Raw genomic sequence first — 26,904 nt, forward strand, 5'->3', positions numbered from 1 at the left:
TACCAAAGCATTCAAAAGTATCCAGATCTTAGTTCCAATAATTTAATTACTACAAAGGAATAAGCCTTTTACAGTGCAATCCTAATCTTTGCTGCTGGAAACGGTTAGGAAATGGCAGAGGGGGCTCTGGCAGCAGAGGAGGTTCTGCCTCCATGGATACCTTCACTTTGCTCAACTGGATGGGAAGCTATCATTGACAGTTCTCTCACCGGCAGTAGCCTGTCAAAGGTCTCAAAATCTAGTGGAGCAAGAGCCAGCAGCTTTGGATCTGCTGAATCCAAAGCCCATGAATCTACTGTCAGTCTTCCACCCCTGGCAAGTGCAAGACACCAGAGGTTCAGATGTGGCAGTTGTTCTGCAACTCCACTCAATCCTGATACTACCAAGCCAGGGGTTAGGATTGCTCTGCCTAGCTAGAATCCTATACACACATAACTTGCTTGGAGTAAAAATGAGTGAACTCTATAGATCTTACAACAGAGTAATCATGCATAGGACTGCACTGTTTGGTTCTTAAAATGAGCCAAATCACCATGAAGACAGAACAATGGAGAGATGAAGCAGGGCTATCCCTCGATTATCCCTAGGTGAAGAATGTATTTGGCGTCCATTCCATTTGTTCAACTTTTGAATGTTTATTTTTCATTGCATCTAGCCATTTCATTACTTTGATGCCTGATTTGCGTATGATTTATCTCTGTCATATAAGAGAATACATTTGTATGCACAGATCTGATCACAATCACTCACATGCAATTTGTTGAATGAACAGCAATGTTTTTAATTTATGGGAAAAATTCAATACAAAAATGACCATTAACACAATGCTGGCCACAGAGATTGGTGTCCCCAGCTTTAAAAGTGACAATGAATTGTATGTACTATTGGTTTCAGATTCTGAGTGGGTAGCGGAGTAGGTAGCCCATGTCAGGTGCTCTGAAAGATTGGTGCCCCAGGCAGTCACTTGTCATCTGTCCTGAATCTTCCGCTGTTCAGTTTCATTGGATGACCCTGGGAATTATAAGAAAGATCACAGCAGTCAATGGAATCTATTTACAAAACTGATGATATAGCAAGCTTTTGTATAGTTGCTATTAGGTAGCATAACGAAAGACAAAGTACTAATTGGGCTTCTTTGGAGGAAGGTGCAGGATATAAATTTAATAAATATTTTTAATCTCTTTCTACCAGTCCCCATAGAGAAAACCATGGCAAACATGAGACTTCAAAGTGGATTTCAAAACCTGGATAGCTCTTCATAAATACACTCTCCCAAACTGTTGTTTGCTGCCGCTTGGGGAAGGGAGTAGGATCAGTATATATAAAAATGGGATGCAGGGAGGGATGTTAGCAATGTTCTTTTGCAAATGTAACATTATTAATAGATTGTGCAGATGCAGAAGATTGAAAATGTCAACCAATCGATTTCCTGCTTTTCACATTAAAGCTTCGGGGGTTAGCATATTTTTTTCTTGCCTAGTTGGAATTGGGAGGCTTGATTCCTAATGCTACATTATTTACAGCTGAGGACGGCATGATCCAGAAGGCAAAACAAACTGTCAATAACTTATTAACAAAATTTGTAGCCACAGGCAAACACTGATATAGGGCCCATAAAGAGCAAGTCATCAAAGTTATCAATAAGATGAATGAGCAACAGATATTAAGAGTTAAGAATCGTATTTAGCAACACCTAAACTCAGAAAATTATTGTTTACAAGCCTAGTCCAAAGAGAATCTGCACATTGCAGAGGTTATTTTTTTCTTGCCCTAGTGCCATGAAGTCCATGGTGGAGAAATTGGCATAGCTGCAAGATCCGATAATGTTGAGCTAGTAGACCCACTCACCCAGCCAAAGAGCATTTTCACATAAGAACACAAGAAGGGCCCTGCTGGATCAGACCAAAGATCCATCTAGTCCAGCAACCTGTTCTCACAGGGGCCAACCAGATGCCCATGGGAAGCCTGAAAGCAGGACCTGAGCAAAATAGCACTCTCCTAATTTGTGATTCCCAGCAACGGGCATTCAAGGGCATACTGCCTATGACAATGGGGTAGAACACAGCCATTTGTGGCTAGTAGCCATTGATAGTCTTATCATCCATGAATTTGTCTAATCCTCTTTTGAAGCCATCCAATATTGAAAAGGACGCATAACACCCCATTTAACCATGCACATAAGGTGACATGGGCTAAGGTTTGTAGGGTCACTGTGCAAAAGAGTCTTTCATTGTAGCAGTGAACATATATGGAGGGGTGCCGGCTGGCTGCCACCCAACCTGCAGGCATTAAAGATCCTGCTACTTGTGCATGGGCCCATGTACATAGGTTCTCTTCACAGGATTTGTACCCTTATCAGTTGAAGGATGGATTGCATATAGGCTCCGTTGCAAATGGAACATGGACATTTGAAAGTAAGGAATGTGGCCAGTGGACATGATTCCACACCCCACCTCCATGTATTCATTTCTATTGGATGACTGTCTCCACAAAGCTTATATAGATATGGGATTTCCTCCTTGGTTTTTGAGAGGGAAGGATGAACACGGGCACTATGTACATATTTCCTTTCTCACAATTCACAAAACATGTTCTTTCTGCATGAATAATTATTTTTAAGAAAAAAAATAAAAAAATAATTTTTGCTATTCAGCTTATGATTTCAAAATCTAACATGAAAAGTTGATGACTGCTAGACATACCGGCAAGGGCAAAGTCTCCACCCTCATGGGTTTGCTTTTCACCTCTCTTGAGCTCACTTGTCAAATCCTCTCTGTCAAGTCAAGTCTACTATAGGGAATCAAAAGCAATGATACAGTATGGGAAACTGTGTGTGTGTGTCGGGGGGGAAATACCAGGTATAAGGAAGATAGGATAAAGAATGGGTATGATGCCTTTATTGCCACATATGTTGGTTTTTCAAACCTTATATCATGTTTTGTGTAATCAGGATGTGATACAATCTAGTGGGTTCACGTAGTGATGGGATCAGTGATGGAAGAATCAGGTGATCATCTGACTTGCAAAAGCCTCACTTGACCCACTCTGTTCACTTACAAAAGCATTGATCTGGTAGCTTGATTGGCTGAGGGGAAGACTGGATAAGGGATATAAACCTGTTGGATAAGGGAGGAGTTTGAATCTCAGTGTACCGGCTAAAGCCTCCAATCTGGCTAAGAGGACTGGACTCACTTTCTGAGGCTCTGCACTGTAGAACTACCTCAGGAGAGGCGAGACTTGATGTAACTGAGGAGATCTCCAAAACAGTCTTCTCACAGAATTTTAAATTTCACCAGAAGGGCTTTCAAAGAATCCATCCATTGAAGGGGCAGAATTGCAGCTTGAGACTGACAAATGGTCAAGGAATACCTAATTACTTTATTTATTTATTTGTATACCGCCCCATAGCCGAAGCTCTCTGGGCAGTTTATAGTAACTAAAAACATTAAAAACAAATATACAAATTTAAAACACATCTTTTAAAAACAATTTAAAACACAATTTAAACATTTAAAACAATTTTAAGAACACATGCTAAAATGCCTGGGAGAAGAGGAAAGTTTTGACCTGGCGCCGAAAAGATAACAGTGATGGCGCCAGGCACACCTCGTCAAACATATCATTCCATAATTTGGGGGCCACCACTGAGAAGGCCCTATCCCTTGTTGCTACTCTCCCAGCTTCCCTCCAAGTAGGCACCCAGAGGAGGGCCTTAGATGTTGAGCATAGTGTAAGGGTGGGTTCGTGTTGGGAGAGGCGTTCCATCAGGTATTGTGGTCCTAAGCCATGTAAGGCTTTATAGGTTAAAACCAGCACCTTGAATCAAGCTTGGAAACATACAGGCAGCCAATGCAAGCGAGCCAGAATCGGTTTTATATGTTCGGACCATCTGGTCCCTGTTACCAATCTGGCCGCTGCATTTTGCACAAGCTGCAGTTTCTGAATCGTCTTCAAAGGCAGCCCCACATAGAGTGCATTGCAGTAATCTAACTTGGAGGTTACCAGAGCATGGACTACTGAAGCCAGGTTATCCCTGTCCAGATAGGAGTGTAGCTGGGCCACCAACCAAAGTTGGTAGAAGGCACTCCGTGCCACCGAGGCTACCTGAGCCTCAAGTGACAGAGATGATTCTAGGAGAACCCCCAAGCTACGAACCTGCTCCTTCAGGGGGAGTGCAACCCCATCCAGGACAGGTTGGACATCCACCATCCGGTCAGAAGAACCACCCACTAGCAGCATCTCAGTCTTGTCTGGATTGAGCCTCAGTTTATTAGCCCTCATCCAGTCCATTGTCACAGCCAGGCACGGGTTCAGCACATTGACAGCCTCACCTGAAAAAGATGAAAAGGAGAAATAGAGCTGTGTGTCATCAGCATACTGATGGCAACGCACTCCAAAGCTCCGGATGACCGCACCCAATGGTTTCATGTAGATGTTGAACAACATGGGGGACAGAACTGACCCCTGTGGAACCCCATACTGGAGAATCCAGGGTGCTGAGCAATGATCCCCAAGCACCACCTTCTGGAGCTGACCTGCCAAGTAGGAGCGGAACCACTGCCATGCAGTCCCTTCCACTCCCAACTCAGCCAGTCTTCCCAGAAGGATACCATGGTCAATGGTATCAAAAGCCACTGAGAGATCAAGAAGAATCAACAGTCACACTCCCCCTATCTCTCTCCTGACAAAGGTCATCATACAAGGCGACCAAGGCTGTTTCCGTGCCACAACCAGGCCTGAAACCCGACTGAAATGATTTCAAATCTCCAGGGCCCAATGAGCTACATCCTAGAGTATTGAAGGAACTGGCTGGAGAACTGTCAGAATGGCTATTTATTATCTTGGCAAAATCATGCAGGATGGGAAAGGTGCTAATGTTGTCCCTATCTTCAAAAAGAGCAAAAAGGAAGAACCTGGGAACTACAGAGCAATCAGCTTGACATTAATCCTGGGAAAATTCTGAGCAGATTATAAAGCAGTCAATCTGTAAATTGAAAACAATGCAATGATTAGTAGAAGTCAACATGGATTTGTCAAGAACAAATCCTGCCCGACTAATCTTATCTCATTTTTTGATTGGGCAACCTTCCTGATAGGCTGTGGGAGTGCTGTGGACATAATATATCTCAATTTCAGCAAAGCTTTTGACAAAGTAGCCCATGATATCCTGATTAGCAGACTAGGTAAATGTGGGCTGGATGGATCAGGTGGATACACAGTTGGCTACAGAATCATACTCAAAGAGTGATTTCAATGGTTCTTTCTCAAACTGGGTGTGTGTGTGTAACCAGCAGGGTGCTGCAGGGCTCAGTCCTGGGCCCAGTGCTCTTCAACATTTCTCTTAATGACTTGGGGAGGTGCAGGGAATGCTTATCAAATTTGCAGATGATACAAAATTGGGAGGGATTGCGAAGACTCTGGAGGACTGAAACAAAATTCAAAGTGACCTTGATAGGTTGGAGCATTGGGCTGAAAACAACAGAATGAAATTTAACAGGGATAAGTGCAAAGTCCTACACCTAGGAAAAAGAAGCTAAATGTGCAGTTATAAAATGGGGGATACTTAGCTCGGCAATACTACATACTAGAAGGATCTTTGAATGGTTGTTGATCAGAAGCTGAATATAAGCCAACAGTGCAATGTGACTACAAAAAAGGCAAATGCTATTTTAGGCTGCATTAACAGAACTATAGTTTCCAAATTTCATAAAGTACTAGTTCCCCTCTATTTGGCATTGGTTAGGCCTCATCTTGAGTACTGCATCCAGTTCTGGACACCACACTTTAAGAAGGATGCAGACAAACTGGAACAGGTTCAGAGGAGGAGAACAATGATGATCAGGGGACTGGAAACAAACTCCCATGAGAAGAGACTGAAAGAACTGGGCATGTTTAGCCTTGAGAAGAGAAGACTGAGAGGAGATATGACCTCTTCTCAATTGTCCCAGAGTGCAGGACACAGAATAATGGGCTGAATTTATAGGAAGCCAGGTTTGACCTGAACATCAGGAAACCCTAATTGTTACAGCAGTATGACAATGGAACCAATTACCTAGGGAGGTGATGGGCTCTCCAACACTTAAGGCATTCAAAAGGCACAGCCACCTGTCAGGTATGCTTTAAGTTGGATTCCTGCATCGAGCAGGGGTTTGAACTTGATGGCCATATAGGTTCCTTCCAACTCTACAATTCTATGATTTTTAATTTTTAATTTTAATTTTATCATAGTTAATGAATAGGTGATTGCCACCAAAACATCCAAGGGTCTTAAGGCACCATAACATCTTCTATTTACTCTAGAAGTCTGACAGCCCATCAGTACAGCTCATTTCTCATTGCAGTAGCAAATCTTAATCAGCAGTATCCTATCTATCCCTGAAGTGTTTGTGGCAATGGAGGCTCAAAATGTGCTGAATGATGATGCACATTAATAAAGTGCAAGTCTCCAGGGGGATTCTGATGCATCTTTGGTTAATGTTGCTATTTCTGATCACACATTAAATCGTGTTATGGAGGGAAACACCTCCTTAAAGTTATTTAAGGTTCACTTTGCTTCAAAGATCTAAATTTAAAAATTAGCATTTTAACATGCACCATCAACTAAACATCCCATTTCTTATGTAGGAGAAACATGGCATAATCTATATTCTACTGCCCTCTGGCTGAAAAGGAGCATGCTGCCAAGAACCATAAGTATTCGATGCATGTAAATGCTACTTTATTGAAGTATGCAATTCTTGTGTTGCTGTTGTTGATTTTTGTTTGCTGCTTAATACATTGCTGAAGGGAATTTGTGATATAACAAGAAGGACTCTGCAAACAATCAGAGAGGACTTGGGCCTCCCACTGGCCTTGATTTGAGTTAGGCTACCTAACAATCCCACATATGTGCAAGCTCCATTGAATTCAGTGGGGCCTTCTACTTTGAGGGGGTTGGGACCCTAAAACTGTGACATGGACTTTTGCTTCTCTCAAAAAAATTGTAGATGAATACAGAAACGGGACAGAATGAACTTACAAATGAGCACATCTGACAATGATACAGGCCAGCTATGAAGTGATTCATTCATCTCCAGAGGGAAGTCATCAACAGAACTAAGTGATGAGATCCCAGAGCTGCCACCAGCACCTTGAATTATGCACAGAAATGAATAATACTGGGGAGGGGGGCTTTCAAGCTGCTCTCCAGTATGAATCCACATTGTCACATTGTGGATTTCACAAAGAGTAATTTCATAGAGAATATATTCCTCTCTCTCTCTCTCTCCACACACACACACAAACTCACACACAGAATTTCTAGTGTCTCATTTAGTCCAAAAGGTAGTATCAACTGGGCCTCTCTATACTTGATGTTGCATTATTCTGTATATCTCACAATGAGAACAGGCCAAAGAAACAAATGTTTAAAGGAAGGTTTTTAAAGACAACAGTGATGTGACTTTCAGGATGTTCATAAAGAAGTTCTCATGCATAAAAGACAGCAAGGAGAAAAAAACTGATTTGCTGTTTTAAGTTTTCCAGTAGACAACTGTATGAATTATTGCAGACTATATAAAAGAGTTCACCTGAAATGCTCTCTTCTCTTTCAGTGGTGTGGGAACAAGTCTCTCTCTGTGTGTGTGTGTGATCCATTTATAGCTACTGAATTCACATATGCAGGAATGATTGTAAAAAAAACCCACTGCATCACAGATATAGGAAAATACACAGGAAGGGGGAGAGGGGGCATGATAGAGCACATAGTTTTCATGATGAAAATCCCAGATTCAGTCCTTGGTATCTCCAGTTAAAGGGATATTGAGTAGCAATGTTAAAAAAAAGCTACACCCTGACATCCCACGGAGCTGCTGCTCATTCAGAGGAGACAGCCTTGGGCTAGCCTGGAGTAGGCAATGCTGTACCCTACAGATGTCCACAACATGTGGAGAATATCCTGTTGACTATCCCTGGGCTATATGGGCCATTCTTCTGACTCAGTAAAAGGCAGCTTCATTCATAACAGTATGGCTAAACTCTACTAGTGGGAAGACCATTGTCATATTCAGGTCCTGCTTGTGGAGTTCCCATAAGGCATCTGGTTAACCACTGTAACAACTTTGGCCTGATCTGTTTATGCTCGTATCAGTAATTGAAATTCAGTAACTTTATTCCAATAAGCATTTCATATATATAGAACTGTATGGTTTATGCCTTTATTTTCAATTAACTGTTATCATTTTAAGGTACCAACCTTATCAAACAATTCATCTCTCAGTTTTCTAAAACAATCCTGAGTTCTGGGAATCGCTGACTGCACCATTTCTAGGTCAAGGGAAACAGCATGTCTTAGAATCATCTGTGGCACAAGGGCTGTATACCATCCTCAAGATAATTTCATGTGGGTGGCAAGGAGGGGGAAATGAGGTGGGAGGCTGGTAAAGTGATTTATTTTTTAATTTTTTAAATTATTTTTTCAAAAGAATAAACAATAAACAGCAAATACAAAAACAGGTCATTAAAAAAGAGAAAAGGAGTCATGCATACAAAATAGGATTGAAAGAAAATTCAATACATCAAAACCAGGGAGATAGAACAACTAAATTTCATTATATAAATCACACCATAAGTTGGCAAGAGATGCTGGGAGCTTAATAACATCAGAAGAGGCATTAATAAAGTAAGTAAAAGGAAACCAGACTTTTGCAAAGGCATTAGGTTTTGGCCTGACTAACTTTTCCGTCAGCTAAGCGCCAATCAGGTGAGTACCATTTTCCAAGAGAAAAAGCAGACGAAGACTTCCAACCTGCAGCTATTGTAAGAAGTGCTGTCACAAATAGGAACATAATGAAATCTTTATAAAGCAGATGAAGACCAGTGAAAACTGAGAGAAGGGCTATAGCAGGGGTTTAGGAACAACCTGCACCGTAATTTTAGAGATGTGGTTAAACACAAGATCCCCAAACTCAGAAACAAAAGAGCAGGACCATCACATATGGGTATATGTTCTCTTTTCATTGCACCCCTTACAGCAATTAGGGGGAAAGGAGGGTTTCATATAGCTAAGTTTAATCAGAGTTAGATACCACTGGTGTGTAATTTTTAGGGTAGCGTCTCTCACAAAAGTTGAGTGTGTCTTAAATGGTGCCGACATCCACAAGGAGGACCACACTGAATCAGAAAAGTTTCCCCTATATCAACTTTCCATAATAAACAAAGACCTTGAAAGGGTCCAAATATGGTATAGGGCTGAAGTAATCCTTTTCTCCAAGTAGAGCCCTGCAGAGTCTCTTCTTCAAAGGGTGTTAGCGGGTGAAAAAAGTCATACTTACCACATAGCATCTTAGCAAGACTATATAACTGAATAGCATGTAACCATTGCCTTCGTGGGTTTCGAAATACTGACAAAAGCTGTTCAAAAGACCTGGGCTAACTCTCCTCAAGAAGATGTCTTAGATGCATCGCTCCTGCTTCCTCCCGCACATGAAACTGCAAAAAATGCTCCAGTTTAAGAAACTCTGGATGATCTAAATAAGGGTAAAGGCAAGGGGGGCAAAGACTTACACCACCTCCTCCACACTGTGAGAAGAAAGAGGTTGCCCTGTTCCTTGAGAAATGATTGAAAGAGGGGGCCAAGGAGAATGCCTGCAATCTAGGTTCAGATCGAAGATATTCCACTGCAACCCAAGGAATTGATCTACACCTATCTCAAACATTTCCTTTATGAAAACCTTCTCATCTCATTTGTCCTTTTATTTTCTCTCTTCAAAATGTTTTTGCATCTGTGGCTGCTTCCAAGAACATTAGAAGTATACACTGAAAATAAAAATAAAGATGCATTATACATTCCTGAAGGGTTTATTTTGTCATTTAGATAACCGTGTGCCTTTGCTAAGAAATGCATTCCATAAATCTGTTCATGTTCCACAGCTCTGATTTGCAACATTTTGCAGGGTCATTGCAGAACAGAGACTGACAATGATTTTTTTACATCATCCAAATCCAAGCAGATTCTAAAAAATTGGTCTCCTTTTCTGCTGTTTATCATGATGTTACAAAGATAATGCCAAACAGAAAGGTTAAGCCAAAGGATTCATTGCATTCAGTCAACAATACTTAGCAGCACCGGCTAGTTCGCCAACTTTGGCCCCTTTTGGACAGAGATGACTTGGCCACAGCACTCCATGCTCTAGTAACTTCCATTGGATTATTGCAATGCCCTCTACATGGGGCTGCTCTTGAAGATAACTCAGAAACTTCAACTGCTCCAAAATGTAGCAGCCAGATTACTGGCTGGAGTTCCCTTTAGATCTCATATAACCCCTGTTTTAAAACAGCTGCATTGGTTGCCAGTTTATTTCTGGGCCCAATTCAATGTGCTCACAGTAGTGTTGAAAGCCCTAAATGACTTAGGCCCCAAATGTCTGAGAGACTGCCTTCTTCCTTACAGATCCTCTTGGGGTTTGAGATCAGCAGAGGGGGCCCTTTGGTAGTTCTGCCAACTACCAAGTTAAGAACATAAGAACATAAGAAGAGCCTGCTGGATCAGGCCAGTGGCCCATCTAGTCCAGCATCCTGTTCTCACAGTGGCCAACCAGGTGCCTGGGGGAAGCCCGCAAGCAGCACCCCAGTGCAAGAACACTCTCCCCTCCTGAGGCTTCCGGCAACTGGTTTTCAGAAGCATGCTGCCTCTGACTAGGGTGGCAGAGCACAGCCATCATGGCTAGTAGCCATTGATAGCCCTGTCCTCCATGAATTTGTCTAATCTTCTTTTAAAGCCATCCAAGCTGGTGGCCATTACTGCATCTTGTGGGAGCAAATTCCATAGTTTAACTATGCGCTGAGTAAAGAAGTACTTCCTTTTGTCTGTCCTGAATCTTCCAACATTCAGCTTCTTTGAATGTCCACGAGTTCTAGTATTATGAGAGAGGGAGAAGAACTTTTCTCTATCCACTTTCTCAATGCCATGCATAATTTTATACACTTCTATCATGTCTCCTCTGACCCGCCTTTTCTCTAAACTAAAAAGCCCCAAATGCTGCAACCTTTCCTCGTAAGGGAGTCGCTCCATCCCCTTGATCATTCTGGTTGCCCTCTTCTGAACCTTTTCCAACTCTATAATATCCTTTTTGAGATGAGGAGACCAGAACTGTACACAGTATTCCAAATGCGGCCGCACCATAGATTTATACAACGGCATTATGATATCGGCTGTTTTATTTTCAATACCTTTCCTAATTATCGCTAGCATGGAATTTGCCTTTTTCACAGCTGCCGCACACTGGGTCGACATTTTCATCGTGCTGTCCACTACAACCCCGAGGTCTCTCTCCTGGTCGGTCACCGCCAGTTCAGACCCCATGAGCGTATATGTGAAATTCAGATTTTTTGCTCCAATAGGCATAATTTTACACTTGTTTATATTGAATTGCATTTGCCATTTTTCCGCCCATTCACTCAGTTTGGAGAGGTCTTTTTGGAGCTCTTCGCAATCCCTTTTTGTTTTAACAACCCTGAACAATTTAGTGTCGTCAGCAAACTTGGCCACTTCACTGCTCACTCCTAATTCTAGGTCATTAATTAACAAGTTGAAAAGTACAGGTCCCAATACCGATCCTTGAGGGACTCCACTTTCTACAGCCCTCCATTGGGAGAACTGTCCGTTGATTCCTACTCTCTGCTTTCTGCTTCTTAACCAATTCCTTATCCACAAGAGGACCTCTCCTCTTATTCCATGACTGCTAAGCTTCCTCAGAAGCCTTTGGTGAGGTACCTTGTCAAACGCTTTTTGAAAGTCTAAGTACACTATGTCCACTGGATCACCTCTATCTATATGCTTGTTGACACTCTCAAAGAATTCTAATAGGTTACTGAGACAGGACTTTCCCTTGCAGAAGCCATGCTGGCTCTGCTTCAGCAAGGCTTGTTCTTCTATGTGCTTGGTTAATCTAGCTTTAATAATACTTTCTACCAGTTTTCCAGGGACAGAAGTTAAGCTAACTGGCCTGTAATTTACGGGATCCCCTCTGGATCCCTTTTTGAAGATTGGTGTTACATTTGCCACTTTCCAGTCCTCAGGCACGGGGGAGGACCCGAAGGACAAGTTACATATTTTAGTTAGCAGATCAGCAATTTCACCTTTGAGTTCTTTGAGAACTTTCGGGTGGATGCCATCCGGGCCCGGTGATTTGTCAGTTTTTATATTGTCCATTAAGCCTAGAACTTCCTCTCTCGTTACCACTATTTGTCTTAGTTCCTCAGAATCCCTTCCTGCAAATGTTAGTTCAGGTTCAGGGATCTGCCCTATATCTTCCACTGTGAAGACAGATGCAAAGAATTCATTTAGCTTCTCTGCAATCTCCTTATCGTTCTTTAGTACACCTTTGACTCCCTTATCATCCAAGGGTCCAATCGCCTCCCTAGATGGTCTCCTGCTTTGAATGTATTTATAGAATTTTTTGTTGTTGGTTTTTATGTTCTTAGCAATGTGCTCCTCAAATTCTTTTTTAGCATCCCTTATTGTCTTCTTGCATTTCTTTTGCCAGAGTTTGTGTTCTTTTTTATTTTCTTCATTCGGACAAGACTTCCATTTTCTGAAGGAAGACTTTTTGCCTCTAAGAGCTTCCTTGACTTTGCTTGTTAACCATGCTGGCATCTTCTTGGCCCTGGCGGTACCTTTTCTGATCTGCGGTATGCACTCCAGTTGAGCTTCTAATATAGTGTTTTTAAACAACTTCCAAGCATTTTCGAGTGATGTGACCCTCTGGACTTTGTTTTTCAGCTTTCTTTTTACCAATCCCCTCATTTTTGTGAAGTTTCCTCTTTTGAAGTCAAATGTAACCGTGTTGGATTTTCTTGGCAATTGGCCAGTTACATGTATGTTTAATTTAATAGCACTGTGGTCACTGCTCCCAATCGGTTCGACAACACTTACATCTCACACCAGGTCCCGGTCCCCACTGAGGATTAAGTCCAGGGTTGCCGTCCCTCTGGTCGGTTCCATGACCAACTGATCTAGGGAATAGTCATTTAGAATATCTAGAAACTTTGCTTCTTTGTCATGACTGGAACACATATGCAGCCAGTCTATGTCCGGGTAGTTGAAGTCACCCATTACTACCACATTTCCTAGTTTGGATGCTTCCTCAATTTCATATCTCATCTCAAGGTCTCCCTGAGCATTTTGATCAGGGGGACGTTAGATCGTTCCCAGTATTAAGTCCCTCCTGGGGCACGGTATCACCACCCACAACGATTCTGTGGAGGAGTCTGCCTCTTTTGGGGTTTCGAGCTTGCTGGATTCAATGCCTTCTTTCACGTATAGAGCGACTCCGCCACCAATACGTCCTTCCCTGTCCTTCCGATACAGTTTATATCCAGGGATAACCGTATCCCACTGGTTTTCTCCATTCCACCAGGTCTCGGTTATGCTCACTATATCAATGCTCTCCTCTAAGACCAAGCACTCCAGTTCTCCCATCTTGGTTCGGAGGCTCCTAGCATTAGCGTACAGGCACTTGTAAGCAGTGTCTCTCTTCAAGTGTCTTTGGCACTTGTGGTTAGGCCTGTGGTAATTTTGCTCTTCTGAATTGATATCCTGTGCCCCTGCTCTCACAATGCCTACTTCTAGCCCTACCCCTTTTAAAATTTCATCATTTCTTTGGCTTTTATCCCAGGGGGGAGGTTTATTCCGAACCGGACTTTTCTCAGCTCCTGTCGGGTTTCCCCCCTCAGTCAGTTTAAAAGCTGCTCTGCTACCTTTTTAATTTTAAGTGCCAGCAGTCTGGTTCTATTCTGGAAGGGCATTCTCTGTGGTGGCCCCTGAGTTATGGAACTCAAGGTGTGTCTGACAACTCTATTGTACAGTTTGTGGCAAATGCTAAAGACACTCCTCTTTACCCTGGCCTTTGACACCTCAGACGTATATTTTTAGGACCCACCCTATTTTGTGATTTTAGATTGTTTTTAATGAAATATTTTAAAATTGTTGTAACCCACCCTGGGACCTTTGGGTAAAGGGCAGGTAATAAATATTAATAATAATAAACATTAATAATAATTGATATCACACTAAGAGGTCCTTCCTTCTAAGAGATGTTCAAAGTACTTTACATATAGATACAATCTTATGATTATTGTATACAATCAACAGCATCAACTAGCTGAGCTGCAATTGAATTAAAGAGGCAACAGACCAGGAAAACAGACATTCTTTTACTGGATTGGACAGTATTTTAAGAAGACTAGCACTGAAGCTTAAGTAAAGCATGCTAATTTTGTGACTTTGTGTTATTGTTGGCAAAACATAATTAAAGTTTTTCTAATTTCTAATATTTGGGAAGGATTAGTGTCCAATATTTTGTCAGTTTCCTATGCAGGTCACAATGATCCCTTGGCTCAAGCAACTAGTAGCAGTTGCCAACCAGTTTGGCCCTGCCTGGTGACCATGTGTCCTGTTTTACAGACAACAGTCCTCTATTTGAAGGTATCCTCTATTTGAGGGGTTATCTGGTCCAAGTCTGGTTTAAAGATGAAGAACTCTAAGAAAGAAGAGCAGGGGCTATGAAGTTGTCCATCAACAGTTGTCACCTTGACAACAGACAGAGTAGGCCAAACACACAGATCAAATTATCACAGTCTTTCCCACTATGGGGAGATGTATTTCTATTTAAATTATAGTAACTGTATCTAAATTTGCACCTAAACAAATAAATTAGCATATGCAAATTATATACAAGTTTGTGTTGTCTTTTGTCATCTTTTCCAGCAATTCTAGACCTGCCATGAAGATGACCAAAAACTTGTTAATAAACCAATTGAATTCAACTTGTTCATGTGTGGACACTTTCTTCTTTGAAACAGGGATGGGGAACCTCTTGTCCTCCAGATGTTGCTGGACTATAACTCCCATAATCCCTGACCACTGGCCATGCTGGCTGAGGCTGATGTGAGCTGGAGTCTAACACATCTGTAGGGCCAGAGCTTGGAAGTTTACTTTTAACAAGTAATAAATTACAGTTACAATTACATGGCCCCAAAAGTAGTGATTACCATTACAATTTCAATTGCTCTGGAAGTAATGGATTACTTTACTTTTCTCAAAAGTAATCACTACAATTGCATTTCAGTTACTTTTTTAAAAAAAGCCTACAAGGTGCTGGCCTTGGCTGCTGCACATCTAAGTAGCCTAAAACAGCATTAAAAATAAACACAAACATACAGAGGTAGTAGAATAATTATTTTTATCCATAAGATAGCAATGGTGGCCTCTCCGCTGGTAAGGGAGGTGGGGGGGGAGGCAGAGGTCACTACTCAGATCTTTGCACATCAAACCAAGTGCAACCCCCTCCCCTCAGCCAGCAAGCATAATCTCTCTCACTTAACCACCTCCTGGACCCTACCCTGCCACCAACTAAGGGACACTCATCCAAGCAAACATTTTCCCTGAGATGCAAAAACGTTAAAATACTACAAATGCAGTACAGTAGCCAGAGAGGGTGGTGAAGGCCACTTTGTGTGCCAAGTGCAAACACAGTATTCACACACACATTGTCATCTTTCACTTCCACAGTTCTTTATCTCCATTCCGCTGCCGCCTCCTCCTCCTCCATTATCCATCTCCCTCCCCTCCATTCTTCTCACCACCATCCATTTTTAAAACAATTGTTTTCTCCACTCCACCATGTCTCACTTTCCACCTCCTCCCTTGTTGCCTCCTACCCACCCACAGAGCATGAGGGAAGAGCGGCACTGCACAGAAGCCCAGTTTGAGGCACATGAATTTCATTCACAAATCAGAGGAGCAGAAGACTTCCCCTGCTTCCCCCCCCCCAGTAATGCCCAAGAGTAATGCTGGAAACATTACAATTACTCCACAAAAGTAATAAAATTACTCCTTGTTCTATTACAATCAAAATGTAAAGGAATTACCCAGTCGTTCCTCAAAAAGTAATGAATTACAAGTAATTCATTACTTGTAATGAATTACTTCCAAGCTCTGTGTAGGGCCGTAGGTTCCCTGTCCCTGCTCTAAAAGGTTCAGCAGACACATTCCGCAGCATAGGGATACGGCTTCCTACAAGGCTTACAACATAGAGCAGTACCTGTGCATTTCCCTTTTGAGCAGCCACCCTTGTGAAAAATGCACACATGAATTAGGCCAGAAAACTATAGAGAGACTACGCTGTGATTATAATGGAATGGATAATGGATGAGAGACAGACAGCAAAGTTATCTTCATAGAGGCCAAAAGGAAACCACCCTCTCTGTCCCGTTAGGCTTAAGTTTCATAAAGCTTGTTTCCCAGGCCTAAACTTGCAGTGAGATCTTCATTCCTGTTTTTAAACTCTAGCTCTGAACAGGAGATTTAGTGTTATGGTGCTCTTTATCCTTGTTTTATGCTGTATTCTAGTGCCATGATAATTACTTTAATGTGTAGGAGTAACTCAGAATATAAGACCCGAGTACAAACTAGGCAAGCCTATTAGATTGCAGTGGACATTGGATGCTTTATTTTCCTAAGTAAATTTGAAATGAATCATTTTATAATAATAATAATAATAATAAATTTTATTTCTAGGCCGCCTATCTGGCCGCACAAGCGGCCACTCTAGGTGGCGTACAAGATAAAGTAAAATACAACATACAAACTACATAAAAACCCAAGAACTACAATATAAAACGAAACCGAACCCACCCATAGCTAAAACCAATGGCACCCAAAAAAAAAAAAAAAAAAAGCAGCAAAACAAAAACAAAAGACAAAACCCCAGGCCACCTCAGCCAGCCGGCTTATGTATCCCTCCCAAGAGGGACAGGTGATGGAAATTAGTCACAGCTGGCTGGGTACCTGGGACCTGGTCCTGCAGGAGGCACGTCTGCCAGGCAGCAGTCCCACTGGGAAGGGTGGTGGAGGTGGTGTTCCAACAGCAGCAGCAACAGCAGGCTCTCCTTCCCTGGGTGGTGATGTTCTCCTTCTTCCTGCAGGCACTGGGACCAATGGGTCTTTCCTCCTCTTCCATACTTACGGATCTCCTTTTTTCTTTCTGCAGTTTTCCTAACTATTGTGGCTGCTGCAACATGCACATGTACATCCATACACACACACAAATGCCAGCAGTTATCAATCCATTTAGATTGTGAGCTTGCTCATTTAAAGCATCTATTTATTCTGCTACTTCAAATTAAAGAAATTGCTCAATTTTGTTTTCTGTTGATCATACAGACTCTGATTTGTCACAGTGGCTTCCCATTCTTACTATGGAATAAACAGACAAGATACAGATTATGTTGTAGTCAGAGATTTATGGCAAATACTAATGAATTGCTGTGCAGCATTTTAGCATAAGCAAAGTTGATTTCAACTTCTTTGCTATCTTTTCTAAAAACCCAAGTAAATAAACATCACATAAGCCTGATGAAAAACATATGGTTAGAGTTAATTCATTGCACTGTAAGGAACTAGATCAATGCAGTATACATACAGAAACAATCTTTCAGCAAAGACTCCATTTGATCATGATGACGGCATGAAGGTAAAAGCATCCTCTGATTAAAAGAAAAGAGCTGGAAGAATGGTACCCCTTATAATGAGGGAGGTGCACAGGTTCCTGTAGTACTGATAAAGGCCAGGACAGGATATGCGTCTCAGTATGTAACAGTTGGCATGCTGACAAAACTAATGACCCATAACTATTAGAGACCAGGCAGATTATTGGCCAGAATTGCAAGAGAAATCTCTAATCATACCTAAGAACCCTGTCACACAGCAAATGGAAATAGTGTAACAGAGTTGAACAAGGATGGATGAGCAAGATTCAAGTCCCCACAGAGCCACGGAGCTCATGATTTGGGGCCGTCTACTATCTCTCATCCTAACCTATTCCACAGAGTGATTGCACAGTTGAAACCTGGGCAATCCCCAGCCTTCCTTCAAAATTCGCACTTCCCCAAATTTTGCAGTGCAGTTCTCCTGCCAAGAAATGTGTACAAAAATACATATGCTTGAGTATAGTGTGCAAAGAAATGCATTAGTGAAAATAGCACACAAAAATGTGTTATAGTATACTGCAAAATGTGTATATTGGGCAAAATTGCACACAAAAATGTGTATATTAGGAGACATTTGCACAAAAAAATAGACTTTTAGTTATGAAGAAGTTTTAAGAAAAAAGAAATGTGGAGAACTGAACTTAAGATTGGAAAAAAGATAGAAAGGGAAAGAAGCCAAACTGCCCATCGCTAGTAGGTGGACCGATGGTTGTGACTCTTACCCTTCTACAATAGGCTACATCCCATTCCCAGCTACATAAGAGATTTCTTTCTACACACATTCCCACATATGCACATCTCCCCATTCAGGAAAGTAGGAGGCATTATCACAGTTCAAAGACACATCCCAGCCATGTAAAAGAACTCCAGGAGGGTGCAGAGCAGGGTCGGTGAGGAGTGTCACCTGGGAAGAATCCCAAGGGCAAATAGAAAGGCCTGGAGGCTACATTTAGCCTTGGGAATGAATTTGTTGACTATAGGATAACAAATATCATAAATATATCACACATAGTTCAGAGAGCCACATTATACATGTTAACTGTGAGCAGAGTTATGTGATACAATTGTATGACAAGTTAAACTAAGTAGATTATAATGATAATAGGAGAAGGAGACTTGTTTGATTGTTGCAAGTCAGTCAGCCAAAGAAAGCATAGAGCTTGAGTATCATAGTGGCTTAGGGTTGTCAGGTCTCTGTTTTTTGCCTGGACACTCCTGTTTTGAGGGTCTTCTCCAGGACTGCACCTGGCCTCCCACCGCAACTTCTGTTAATAATGGCTGCTCTAATCCCCATGTTAATGAAAGATTTGCTGACCTCCAAGCAAAAGCTAGAAGCCATTGCAAATCCTGAAAGAATTTCCTTTTCCTGCTTGTCTGAACATCAGAAGTTGATTGACTGAGTATATAACTTTCAGCAGTAGCAATATGGCCTTTCTACAATAACTTAGCAGGAAATCTAGAAGTGAAGATCACAGCAGGATCTTGGTAGGCATGCACACACAGTAAACAACTTCAATTATGATTATAGTAAGTGTATATGCAACTTTTTATTACTGGCAAAAATAGCATATTATACATTTTATCTTTCAAATAATGTTTGAACAGAAATTTGAAAAAGTGTACATGCCGCAGCATATGATGCCATTACACTATATTATACTTTTCCAATTATAAGGAGTCAAACAAGTTCATATTTTCCAGGGCTCTTGAAGAGGTCAGTTTATTTGTCTAAGTCATAGCCTGTTTTGAAAACTTTCCCAAATTGAAGCTTTAATCCTATACTCACTTTTCTGGGAGTAAAGCTGCAATGCTATTCCCACATAGATGGGATTAAATCCCATTGAATTCAGTAGGACTTACTTTTGAGTAGAAATGGTTAGGATTGTGCTGCAAATCAATGGGATTTTGAGTGGACTTAGCAAAGGATTGAGATGGAAATCTTGCTTTCCCCCTCCCATCCTTTGTTTTAAGCAATTAGGCAGGGCTTACTTAGGTGTCACCGGTTTTATTTGGTAGGAAACTAATAATGACTTTAAAAAAATATGTTCTGCAATGACAGTTTTGACAATAAGCTATTATATGAGGGGGGGTTACATCTCCAGTGTGTGTATATGGAATATTTCCAACAACCCTGTGAGGTAAGGTTGGAAACCAAAGCAGCTCACCATAAGAAATAAATCCATTTATAATAAATCAAATAATCATGAAAGAAGTATAAAACAGTTGCAAAACAGATTAAAGTGATATAGTTCTGAATTTTGGATTGGGTGAGTGAAGTTCCTTATCACTGAATTGCAGTTCTGTGCATGTTTCCTTGTTTGAGTAAGCCCCACTGAATACATTGGGACTTGCTTCTGAGTAAACATGCATAGGATTGCACTATAAATATCTTTACAGGCAGTGTAAATAATAAATTTTTTTGACTTTCATGCTTATATAAATATTTCTTCATACTATGTCTCGATATGTATCTGATTTCACACTATGGTTGTAAATTATTAATTCCTCTACATTTTAAGTGTGCCATTCTTGCTTGGGGTGGTCATGGTCCCCCTCTATTGTTTTCACCCTGAGGGGCAGATTAGACTGATAGATGGTGAATAGCCCATGGTTACCAAGTAAACTTCGTAGCTGATTTCCATTTAAAAAAAATAATTAAAATGATTTATTGAGGCAAAGTTTATGAAGTAATACAAATCTACATAATACATTTAAAGCACATCCAACTTGCATTTAAAGCACATGACTTCCCCCAAACAATCCTGGAAAATGTGGTTCCCCCTCACAGTTATAGTTCCCACCACCCTTAACAAATTACAGTTCCCGTGATTCTGTGGTGGGATTCATGTGCTTCAAATGTATATTGAATGTGCTTTAAACTTAAATGAATGGTGTAGATCTGCCCTAGGTATGCTGTGAATTCATTAGTGAACTAAAAAGAACAATTTCAAAAGATACTTTTTTAAACAGGGGAAGAACTGTAGCTCAGTGGTAGGGCACATGCTTTACATGCAAAGATCCAAAATTCAGTGTCTGGCATCCTGGAGAGCCAATGCTAGTCCATGTCATCAGTACTGAGCTAGATACTACCAAATGGCCTGAGTTGGTATAAAGAAGATTCCTTTGATCCTAAAAGAGGAAAGAGACCCAAGGCCCACAGTGACTCTGAAATTTATTTATGTATTTTACTTACAGCATTTACATACCACTTTATTGTAAAAAAAACCCTCAAAGTGGTTATTATTATTGGCAAACACAGTTAAAGACAGGAATTTAAAAATATTCAAAATAATAAAATGAACAATGAGTTAAAAACAGATAAAAAAACATAAAAGCATCTACATGCCTGTGTAGGCTTACCTAAACAAAAATGTTTTTAGCAGATGCCGAAATGAGTACAATGAAGGTGTCTGCCTATTGTCAATAGGCAGGGAGTTCCAAAGTGTAGGTGCCACCACACTAAAAGATAAATTTCTTACAAGAGCAGAACAAGTACTATGTGGAGCGCACAACATGGAAAGCACACCTTGAACTTGGCCTAGTAGCAAATCGACAACCAGTGCAGATTTCAGAGCACAGGTATTATGTGCTGACAGGGTCTCACTCATGTCAGCAATCATGACTCAGCATGCTGCACTAACTGCAGTTCCCGGTTCAGATTGTGCTGTGTGGGGATTTCTGTGACCTTGGCTGTTTGGCTGCCAGTTGTTTTTTTTAGTTTTGGTTTTTGGTTAGGAACCCTGACTGGTTGTGGTATGTTGAGTTTTCTACAGGAAACTTGTTATGGTTGGTATGGTGTTGCATTTAATAAATCATCACTGTCTTTCTATTTCTATTTGCATTTCATTTATCTCTGACCACATTCCCTTACCACCATAGAAGCAACAACAGTGGTTGCATGCACTCAGCTCAACCCCCTTAAACCCACTGATGATGCACGTTGTTGGTTGGATGATGGTTTGTTTCTTGCTCAGTAGTGGTAAAAGAAAATTCACATGCTTGGAAATGTAGCTTCAACTGCTGTTACTCCCAAGCTACTGCCTCTGAAGGCAGACCAAACCAGGTGTGTTTTCTCTCTGTCAGTTATTAGTCACTGGAATCGGGTTGCTGTCAAAGTGAGGTTATAGCAGCCCACAAGGTAGGAAAGGGTAGAGAATCTTCTTACTCTTACTCATTTCTCAAATCTCTTTCTGCAGTGAAGGATCAAGTCTGTAAAGAAGTTTGGAGCAGCCACTTTAAAAGGCAGGCAGGGCATTCCAGGCAGGGGGTTGCCAACCCTGCTTTGAGAGCGATATATTTGCAGAGGATCCCTAGTTAAGCCTTACCAACAGCACAATCCTAACCATATCTACTCAGAAGCAAGTCCTGTTGAGTTCAATGGGGCTTAATAAGTGTGTTTAGCAATGCGGCCTTCAGGGGCATCCGTCTTTACTTCTGAGTGCTCCCCTCTAACATCTCCACAACACTAGGCTCCCTTCTTCCTACAATGGCTTTCTGGTGACTGGTCTGGCCTGAGGACACTTAAACCCTTCTTACCAGCAGCAAGTAGGCTAGATTAAATGTTCCCTACCCATATCCCTAAGCAGGTGAGAAGGAATGGTCCCATCATTTCAGTTGGACCTGGGAATGCACCCATTTAGCTACAGTTTCTATCTTAATTTCTAATCAGATTTTTTTTTGTTTGATTCGTATGCTCCAAGCAACTGTGGTTGATGCTTAATGTATCATGCTTAATGACATCACTAGGGCCCGCCCATGTGACATCATTAGGGCTCTAAGGCTTTGGGATGCTTCTGACTTGGCAACCCAATAGTGGCTTAGGATAGTTCCTGGTTCAAATCCATTGTTCCTGTTTTCAAATCCTGTTTTGAACTTTGGTGACTCTGGTTTCATTGCATCCACAAAGCAACTACAGTTTTGAATAAGTACATACCTTTACATTCAGCCTAACCAAGACATCATCTGGAACAAAAGAAACTGATATAATGCACATGAAACAGATTCATATTCATGTACAAAGCGTAGGCTAAGATTTAATCAGGGAAGACAGCAACTAATGATAATGATGTGCAAATAGACAACTATGAATATTTGAATAGGTCAATCATTTACATTATAATTTGGATTTGGCAAAGCTAAAAACTAATTTGAATGTGCATAATAAATATTTCCACTGGTAGCTAACAGTTTCTAATACACAAAAAAGGAACTTGGGTAAATTGGACTGTTGTTCATAGTTAGTGACATGACTAGCCCCAAAACACTTTCCTCTAAAACACTTCTAGTTGTATTTAGATGCCTAAAGTGTAATGGGTGGAATAATCTCCATTATTTGATGGGCACAAACTGGAACTCAGATTTTGGACCCCAAGTAAAACATAGCCACACTGCCCAACCCGTACAACCTACAACATCCTTAATTCTTTTTTAAAAAGGAAAACAGTTATTAGAAATGTATGTAAAGTACTCCAGTTATATTTATTTAACATATTTGTACCCCACCTTGCCCAAAAAATAATTTTACCCTGAAATAATTTTAACAATAAACATCAACATTAAAACAATAATAAGAAAGTAAGAAAAAGCTTTTTAATAGGATAATAAATACAAATCTATTTAAAACAGCAACAGAATAAAATCATCATATACTGAATTTAAAAGGCCTGATTAAAATACCTGTTGGCTAAAACACATAAGGAGAGACATCAGGCACACAGCACTAGTGAGGGCATTCCAAAGCTGAGGAGCCACTCCAGAGAAGAACCAGTCTCAGCCTTAGTGGTGAGGGTAACCAAAGGAGGACTGTGATTGATGCAATAGACTAAATGACAATCGGTTAGTTTGAATGTGGAATTTTGCACAGCAAGGTTCAGTATGTCATCTTTCAGTCACCATCCTGGAGTAGATCCAGGCAGAATGAGATGATAGGTTTGGGTGGTAGAATTATGCCACTTTGAAGAATAGGTAGGAGGCCATATTACGCCCTGATAAAAAGCTCCTTACATGTAATGAGCTAGCACATCAGGTAGAAAGATTTAGTACTGTTCTCTTTCTGGTGTGTAGTTTACTCCATGCACAGAGCTTTTAACATGGGAAAGCATTCAAGAAAGTGATGCACACTTTTGCACCACATGCAATTTGAAGTGCAGAACAGCTCTTACGCTACAACTTTTAGTTCCCTTTAATAAATCTGAATTAGATGGTACCACTTCAGTATGCTTTTCTTAAAAAAAATGTGCACAAGAAAGGTCAATGAGCTTCACATCTAAGGAAGACTTAGAGAGAGATTACAACAAAATGCAATACTTTCTATTTAATTTCTGGCAAGGCCACAAGGCTGCAATCATTTTTTCAGCCTCAGTCTCTGGTGCACCAACCTTACTGAACAGCTTAAGGAGACCAAGTATTTGTGCAGCTTTTAAAGAGATGCCTTTTAATTCATCAGGTATCTGAAACACAGTTGTCTGGAGACTTCTCTGTTAAGCAGGAAGCTTGACGTTTAAGAGTGTCTTAGATGGAGTTGAGTTTTTTTTAAAAAATAAAGGCACAAAGAGACATAACCATTTTGCATGCCAGTTACCATGGGTGCAGTCTTCCTTAAAGCCTATTCCCAATGGCTCAGGGGAGACCACAGCCATATAATTTAAAAGAGGCATGATCCCAGGCCCTAAACAGCTCATTATTGGAACACATAAGAGAGAGAAACCCATTTGAGGCAAGAAAGCAAGAACAAAGGGAAAGAGTCAATTATAAAATCTGACTGTATGCCGATATATAAAATTAACAGTCTTTCTTTTTCTTGACACAATAGACCTGTAGTTGACAGACCCGGTCCTACCATTAGGCAGGGTGAGGCGGTTGACTCAGGCTGATTTAGGGTGTTGAAAGAGCAGCAAATGGTTAGTGATTTAATACAGTGTTGTATATCATAGTATTTTTACTGCCAAGGAGGGAGAGAGGTAATTGTGGAATTTTCTGCCTCAGATTCCAAAATTTCTTGGCTTGCTTTGGGATCGGATACTATGCACTTTGCCTGGAGATGGAGGATGACAGGAGGCACCATTTGCTGCTCCAAATTATTTATTTATTTATTTATTTATTATTTGCTTTATATCCTGCCCTTCCTCCCAGCAGGAGCCCAGAGCGGCAAACAAAAGCTCTAAAAGCACTTTAAAACATCATAAAAACAGACTTTAAAATACATTAAAACAAAACATCTTTAAAAACATTTTTTAAAGCTTTCAAGACATCTTTTTTTAAAAAAGGTTAAAAACATATTGTTTTTAAAAAATATATTAGGCAGCAAAATGTCTTGGACCAGTCCTATTGACTACATGGGAGCAACACAGGTCTCTGCAGGATGGAGAAAGTCTCAGCAGATTGGAACCAACATGCAGACCTTGCAGATAGTCATTTTTAAAGCCATTGATCCAAGCCATATACATAATAAAACTGCAAGGTAGAATTTCAAGAAAAAGAAAAGCAAGAGTCAAATATGTCTTCTTTTTAGTAACTTACGTTAAAGTGCTGGTGTGTTACATGGCCAAGTTATTTTTATTTTAAATGAAACATATTCAGATATGCTTTGCCAGACAGACAAAGCATGATCAAACTCTCCTCTCTCTCCCTTATTTGCTATCAAGCTGGCTTCTTATGAAGGATCCAAAAAGGAGGTGGGGAGTGAAAAAAAGAACAACGGAAAACATATACTTTTTTAAAAGTGTTTTAAATATTTTATATATCTCAAATTCCTAAAGGTAAAGGACAGGGTGGCTTTTAAATTTGCTATAATTCACTTTTGAAACACACTGCTTGAGTGAAAAATGAGGGCTCATACACACAGTGATATAGTGTGTGTCTGGTGCTACTTGCATCCCCTTGTAATTTGCATGGTTCAGATGATGTTGCAGGCAAGCAGAACTATAATGCAGTTTTCCCATTAAAACCGTATTAACCCAATCCAGTTATAATGTGAAAAAGGAAAGGAAAAACCGTCTCAGCTGTGCTCTGCTCCTCCTTGTAGGCACTTTGCTTCATTTTTTTTTTAGTGGTCAGGCTCTCTTATGCCCCATTGCCTGCTCCATGTCTCTCTGCTACCTGCAAAAGCTGTGGCTGCCTACTTTGTCCTTCACTCACTCCCCCCCATCCACCTTTCACTCAGGCTTGGACAATGGAGAAGGGGATGGGGGGGTCTAGTCAATTTCATTTTTCTTGTCCGTTGCACACGGAGGCACTCTCCCGGCTTTAGCCTTGAACTGGAGGGAGTAAACATGTAAAATTAGAGGGCGGAGCCACAAGGAAACAGCGACGCTGCCCAGTGTGGACCTTGCAAATCTATCACAACAGTAAAAGCAGTGTCTTTAGCAGGACCAGCCCCAGGCATGCTGGGGCCCTTGGGCTCCAGCCTGCCCTGGGCCCCTCTGCTCCCCTTTTACAATCTGTGGAAGCAACCACGGCTCGCTGGACAGGAGCTTCTGAGCCGCCCACCTTCCTCGCTTCACCTACCTTTCTCTCTGCTGTTTTTTGCAGCTGTGCACACTGCACACACAGGTTTGCCATCAATCAAGATGGCGGCTGAGGTTTCCCTAAGGGGCTAAAGCCTCTGCCGCCATCTCGGTTGATGGCAGCAATGCGCACATGTAGCACGCATGCGTGCCATCAATCAAGATGGCAGCAGAGGCTTCAGATCCTTACGGAAACCTCGGCTGCCATCTTGATTGATGGCAAACCACAAAAAACAGCAGAGAGAAAGGTATGTGAACCGGCGGGATGGCAGGCGGCTCGGAAGCTCCTGTCCAGAGAGCGGAGGGGGCCCTGTAGTTCCAAGGGCCCTCGGGCCAGTGCCCCACCTGGCCGCCCTTTAGAACTGGCCCTGGTCTTTAGTACGAAGGTATGCTCCCATGTGGATAAGCCCAGAGTCTTATTCCTCATCCCCTCCTCTCCATGAATTTCGTGGGATTTACTTTGGAAAATCAGGCTGCAAGTATGACTATGAGATGGTTTAGTTATAATAACAAGCCATGCTTTTGTTTTCCAGGTATAAGCCTTGGGCTCTTTCACCCTTCCTCCTTCTTCTCCACCTTTCCTGATTTGTGTCCTTTGGTCCAAACTGGCAAGCTTTTACTAGCAGTGGCCTAAGTTAATTCTCTGTTCTTAGCCTTTATTTCTACCCACTTAGTCAAGTGAACATGTTAAAAAAAAATTATTTGCAACTTCAACTACGTTCACATATGTGCACATAGGTACTGCACATTCAGGTGATCTATTTTGGACAGGTAATACTTAATTTTCCAGTTGTTCAGTGAATGCACCATGATAGCTGCATTGTTCCAAATCAGTTACTTAAATACATTCATTAAAGTCACTACTTGTAAA

The 26,904-nt window shown here is 41.2% G+C and overlaps 1 long non-coding RNA gene across 1 annotated transcript in view; it reads right to left on the reverse strand.

The window, feature by feature from the left end:
• Positions 1–737: 737 nt before the first annotated feature.
• The window catches only part of LOC133390490 (uncharacterized), a 34,375-nt gene continuing 8,208 nt past the window's right edge, over positions 738–26,904 (reverse strand). Inside the window, exons 2-3 of the long non-coding RNA XR_009764412.1 lie at positions 8,234–8,304; positions 738–1,011 (exon numbers count right to left, since the gene is read on the reverse strand). This is a non-coding gene — a long non-coding RNA (uncharacterized LOC133390490). The remainder of the gene's footprint in view (positions 1,012–8,233; positions 8,305–26,904) is intronic.

Source organism: Rhineura floridana, chromosome 1 (assembly GCF_030035675.1).
Source record: "Rhineura floridana isolate rRhiFlo1 chromosome 1, rRhiFlo1.hap2, whole genome shotgun sequence".
Lineage (NCBI taxonomy): Eukaryota > Metazoa > Chordata > Lepidosauria > Squamata > Rhineuridae > Rhineura > Rhineura floridana.